A 5986-nucleotide genomic window follows, 5' to 3' on the forward strand; every position below is an offset into this window, starting at 1 on the left:
GTTCAGTATATTAGGAAAGGTAATTTATGGACAGAATTGATCTTAACAACACATGCTTACTAAGCACCTAACAGTGCCAGATGTTGTAGATACATAAAAGAAAAAAAAAAATGGAATGAATCTTTTTTTATATGCTATATAATCAAGAAATATTTGAAAGACTCTCAGGAAAATTCAACCTCCACCTTCACAATACACTTTAAAAAACTATAAACATTTCTAGTATACAAAAAAAAAAAAAATTAATAATCTGTCTTAAACTTGTGAGATAGAGATGAGAAGAAAGAAAGAAAGAAAAAGTGTTCTGATATTATTTCACTAAATGAGTGGTACATTAAGCAATTTGAGAAAATGTAGTCTTTGGAATCATGCCCAGTCAGGAAGAAATAAGGGAAATAACATCTGGTTTTCATAGTATTCACCTCTTTTGTGAATATGGATTCAAAGTAAATAAATCACGATTCTCCCAAACTCATTTTGAGAAGTAAGGATAACCTCTCTCAGAATTTTGATTCCGTATGTTATGAAATTAAGAAATTTTGCCAGATATTTAAAAAAAAAAAAAGCCCGTCTAAAGAGTCTATCTGAAATCTACAGTTGACATTAGCATAATTAGATGAACATGCTAATCCTATGATGCTTGTATCCTGTTTAATGGTTGAATCTGACAATATTGTAATTAATTTTTTGTTATCTACTTTTTATTTTGAGACAAAAATCATATTTATTTCAATAGCACAAAGTGCAAATACAGCAGTCAGTTCCCAAAGTTTCAAGACACAGATTTAATGAAAATTTGATATACCAAAATCAAAGTGTGCATAGCAGGAAAATAGCTCCTCAATTTTTTAAAAGAAGGAAGTAATTGTGACAACCTGTAGACTAAAGTATTCCACTTACATCAGTTCAGAAAAGTTGCAATTCACTGCTAGTATCTACATATTAAAATCAAAAAGAGCTCCTCAAAGAAAGGGAGAATTGCCTCAAACTGGTCAGCTCCAGACAAGAGCAGAGGTCCTCAGTGCTGCTATTCCTAATTCAGCAGCTTTAATCACTCACTGTAACAACTGGTGTGGTTCAATCTATGTGGTTCAACTCTGATCTTCAGGCAAATTCCACTAATTGTCTAATGTTCAATATGAAGTCAACACCACAATTAAGAGTTTTCTGAAATAGGCACTACATATTTAAAAGATTTAAAGATTAATTTCAATGTCAGACCTATGGCATCACTAGGGGAAAAGACAAATTAATACTTCCAGTATTTAAAACCTTTTTTTTTTTGGTAAGGTTAGCAAAATGGCATTTAAGATTTCCTCATGAAAATCATACTTAAATGTTTATTTATTTACTTACTTACTTACTTACTTATTTGTACATAAATAAGATTTGTATGTAAAGTAGAAAAAGTTCCCAACAGGAAGATAATGAAATGTTCTTAATGTTCTTTTTACCACTTAGCAGTCAAGATACATGCTTATTTCAGAAGCAATATTAGCTACCAGTTTCAATTCAGGAAAATATATACCTTCAAGAGCATTTACAGGAGAGGTTTATTCAGTATTTTCTCCAGTTTCTTCATCTTTTTGGTGTAGGCTTTAAACTGAGAGTCTGTTCCAAAACTTCTATGCCACCATGTAAAAGTTGAAGCATAGATTCCGATGAAGTTCATGTGATGGAAATCATGAAGTCGTGAACCAGCATAGAAAGGAATGAGATTTAAAGGGTTGAAAGGAATATCATAACCACTGAAACTCATGATAAACTTTATGAATATATTTATATATTCTTTTGTGGTGTAGGAGTCTATGTAGGAAACAGTGCCAGATATCCTTGATTACAGCACAGCCAAGACATCTTAGCAATAGCATAGACCATCTTGGCATTCTTTCCCAATCATAAGGAATATTGAAATACTCTGTAAAATAATAAGTTCCACAAATCAAAGGCAGCTGAATAAAAAAATGATTAAAGAGAAGCACTTTAAAACATTTCCACTGGTTTTCCAATGATTCTGCCTCATCCTTATGAGTTTTGTACTTTCTCATGTAAGGTATAAATTGAAATAAAAATTCAGGTAAACAGAACAAGAAGTAAAGAGCCTCATGAACTATAAGGGATCCCCATGTTGCAATCTGGAACTTTGTATAATTATTCAACATATAGTTCTAAACATTTTTAAATGGTTCTTGCAGAGGATTCTCAGGTAAAAGTGAATCTACATACTCTATAGCCAAGGATGCTGAACTGAAGATGCTGACACTTGGCATTTGTTGCCATTTTTCAGATCTTTGCAGACAGCCTTGAAATTCTGGACTGTTGCGTGGGAAGTGCAGATCCACATCCTTAACTACTTTTTTTTTAGATTCTAAAGCCAAGGGAATAATTTATACAACTAAATAAAAACTTGTTGACAACAGCTTCCCACTATTACTTCTCTCCAGATTTTTCCCATTCTTGCTTGATTTCTGTTCAAATAAGATATTCCAAGCTCACCTTAATCTTTCTCTTCCACAAATCTAGAAGCAATCATTTCTTCAAACAGGTCTTTTGTAATGGAGAATGATATTTAAAAGGCAAGATATGGGCACTGGGTTTATAATTCATTTATTTCTGCATTCTATGTATTTACTTACTTTTTTCTTCTTTTCTTGGATAAGACTTCTAGTACAAAGCTAAATAGAAGTGATAATCGTGGACATTCTTATCTTGTTCCTAACCTAAGGATGAAAGTGTAACTTTTCAAGCATGATGAGAGCTATAGGAATTTCCATAAATGCCCTTTATCAGATCTAGCAAGTTTCCTTTTATTCCTATTATGCTGACAATTTTTATCTCAAATGCATGCTGAATTTTATCTAATGCCTTTCTGCACAAAATAAGACAAACAAGGTTTTTCTCCTCTTAATATCATAGACTTCATTATTTGATTTAAAACTTTTTTGGAAATAATTTCAAACTTACAGAAAAGCATTAAGAACCAATATTGTTTACTGAAACATCTATAAACTCATTAATCTGAATTATTTATGACAAAAATTTATTTCATTCCCTTTATTATTTGCAGTTCACTTTTTATCAGAGTTACATTGTGTGTGTGTGTGTGTGTGTGAACCATTTAAGATGATTTACATATTTCCTGGATCTTTGTCCCTATACACTTTAGTTATTTAGTAAGAATATTACCTAACCATAGTCCCCAGAAGTGGTAAATTTATCATTGTATAATACTTTTAGTTAATCTACCATTCATATTCTAGTTTTGCCAATTCACGACATAATGTTGTTACAGCATTTTTCTCCCCCAGTACAGGTACCAGTCTAAATTCTAGAAGTGCATTTACTCATTGTGACATTTTAGCCTTTTTTAATCTAGAACATTTCTACAGTCTTATTTTCCCTATCATGACACTGATATTGTTGAAGAAATGGTCCCTCATTCCTTATTCATAAAAGTTTCTGATTTTTTTTAATGATTTGATTCATGTTATGCATTCATGGCTGAAATATTGCATAGATAATGGTATGTATTTCTTTTTGTTTTTTCAATCGTGATTTCAGTGAAAGTTTACAGAGCAAATTCACTTTCCATACAGTAGTTCACATACACTTTGTCTCATGACATTGACTACAATTCACTACAATGCAACAGCTCCCCTCCTACTTCATCCCAATAGTTACCTCTTCCCTGTGTCCATCCCACCATGAACTCCTGGCCCCTGATCTGTCTCCCTGTGAATAAACAGCCCTTCGTTCCCCCATGATTGTTCTCTCCAAGGAGTGTATCTACCTCAGGTAAATGTTCAACTCATATGCCTGTATTTTGTTTGGCTGGAAACCACAGGTGTGGGTTCAATTCCAGACCTGAAGGGCAGCTAGAGACCATAGTCTGAGCGGTTCCACCAGGCTCTATCAGACCAGCAAACCTGGCTCCCCACCCCCCTTTTTTTTCTTCAAATGATTTTGAGTTTTTTTCCACATTATTCTCCCTCTCCATCCAGGATCTCCTACATAGATCCCCTTCCAAGTGGATGGCAGTGGTAGCCAGGCACCATCTAGTTTTTCTAGTCTCATAGCTGGAAAGACTGCAGATTGGATGGTGTACCAATTGCTAGGACTAATTGTTTCCATGTATTTTTAGTTTTCTTCATTCTTTTTTGGTCTGGATGAGGAGAGACCCATCATTATATCTAGATGGCTGCTGGCAAGCTATTAAGATCCCAGTCATTACTCACCAAAATATGAGGTGGAAAACAATGTTTCGTGTAGTATGTTATACCAATTGAGCTTGATGTTCCCCAAGGCTATGATTCTGAGCCCACAGTTTCAACTGCTCACTCCCTCTGGACAGCTGGATGTGGCCACAACCTTGTCCCTTGTCCCTTGTCAGTTCTGACATAGCCAAGAATGCATAACATGAATCAAATCATTAAAAACAAAACAAAACAAAACAAAAATCAGAAATCTTTATTAATAAAGAATGAGGGATCATGTTCTTCAACAATATCAGTGTCACAGCAGGGAAAATAAGACTGTGGAAATGTTCCAGAATAAAAAAGTCTAAATTGTCACAATGACTAAATGTAGTTCTTGAATTTAGACTTGTACCTGTACTGGGGGAGAAAAATACTGTAACAACATTATGTGGTGAATTGGCAAAATTAGAACTCTACTTCTGTGACTGACTTATTTCACTCAGCATAATGTCGCCCAAATTTACCCATGTTATGCAGTGTTTTGTAGATTCTATATTATTCTTTAGGGTTGCATAGTATTCCATTTTGTGTATGTACCATAGTTTAGTTATCCATTCCTCAATTGATGGACACCTAGGTTGTTCCCATCTTTTTGCTATCATAAATAGTGCTGTGATGAACATGATTGTGCATATGTCTGTTCTTGTCATGGCTATCACTTCTTTAGGATATATACCTACTAATGGAATGGCTGGATCAAATGGTATTTCTAATTCCAATTTTTTAAGGAATTGCCATACTGCTTTCTAAAGTGGTTGTATAATTTTACATTCCCACCAGCAGTGTATAAGAGTCCTAATCTCTCCCCATCCTTGCCAGAATTTGTTACTTTCTGTCCTGTGGAACTTTGCAACTAGTGCTAGAGCAAGATGGTATCTCATTATTGTTTTGATTTGCATCTCTCTAATGGCTAATGATAGTGAGTATTTCTTCATATGTTTTTTGGCTGCCTGAATATCCTCTTTGGTGAAGTGTCCATTCCTGTTTTCTGACCATTTTTAATTGGATTATTGGGTTATTTTGTTATTGAGGTGTTGGAATTTTCAATAAATTCTAGATAAGTCCCTTGTCAGATGTGTCATTGCCAAATATTTTTTTCCCAATCTGTAGGAAGCCAGGAACCCGGGCAGAAGAGCAGTCAGCCCCAGGGATACAGGTGAGGAGAGACAACTCAGGGATGCCCAAAGCAGCAGGCCAGAAGGGCAGGAGAAAGGGGATTAAAAGCCAGGAACCTGGATAGAAAAGCAGTCAGTCCCAGGGATACAGGTGAGGAGAGACAACTCAGGGATGCCCAAAGCAGCAGGCCAGAAGGGCAGGAGAAAGGGGATTAAAAGCCAGGAACCTGGATAGAAAAGCAGTCAGTCCCAGGGATACAGGTGAGGAAAGACAACTCAGAGATGCCCAAAGCAGCAAGTGGGAAGAGCAGGAGAAAGGGGATTAAAAATCAGGAAGCTAGAGAGAAGAGCAATCAGCCGAAGGGATTAGGTGAGGAGAGGAAACTCAGGTCTGCCCAAAGCAGCAGGACAGGAAAGCAAGAGAAAGGAGACAAAAGCCAGGAATTCGGACAGAAGAGGAGTAAGCCCCAGGGATACAGGTGAGGAGAGACATCTCAGGGATGCCCAAAGCAGCAGGCCAGAACAGGAGAAAGGGGATTAAAAGCCAGGAAGCTAGACAGAGGAACAGTCAGCCACACGGACCCAGGTGGGGGTGATACGAGAGGTCTCCAACAG

General features: G+C 36.0%; 1 pseudogene; it reads right to left on the minus strand.

Annotated features, from left to right (window-relative positions):
• Positions 1-1540: 1540 nt before the first annotated feature.
• Positions 1541-2270, minus strand: LOC103200064 (annotated as a pseudogene).
• Positions 2271-5986: the final 3716 nt, after the last annotated feature.

The sequence above is a fragment of the Orycteropus afer genome, unplaced genomic scaffold, assembly GCF_000298275.1.
Source record: "Orycteropus afer afer isolate SDZICR_OR568_19922 unplaced genomic scaffold, OryAfe1.0 scaffold00126, whole genome shotgun sequence".
Taxonomy (NCBI): domain Eukaryota; kingdom Metazoa; phylum Chordata; class Mammalia; order Tubulidentata; family Orycteropodidae; genus Orycteropus; species Orycteropus afer.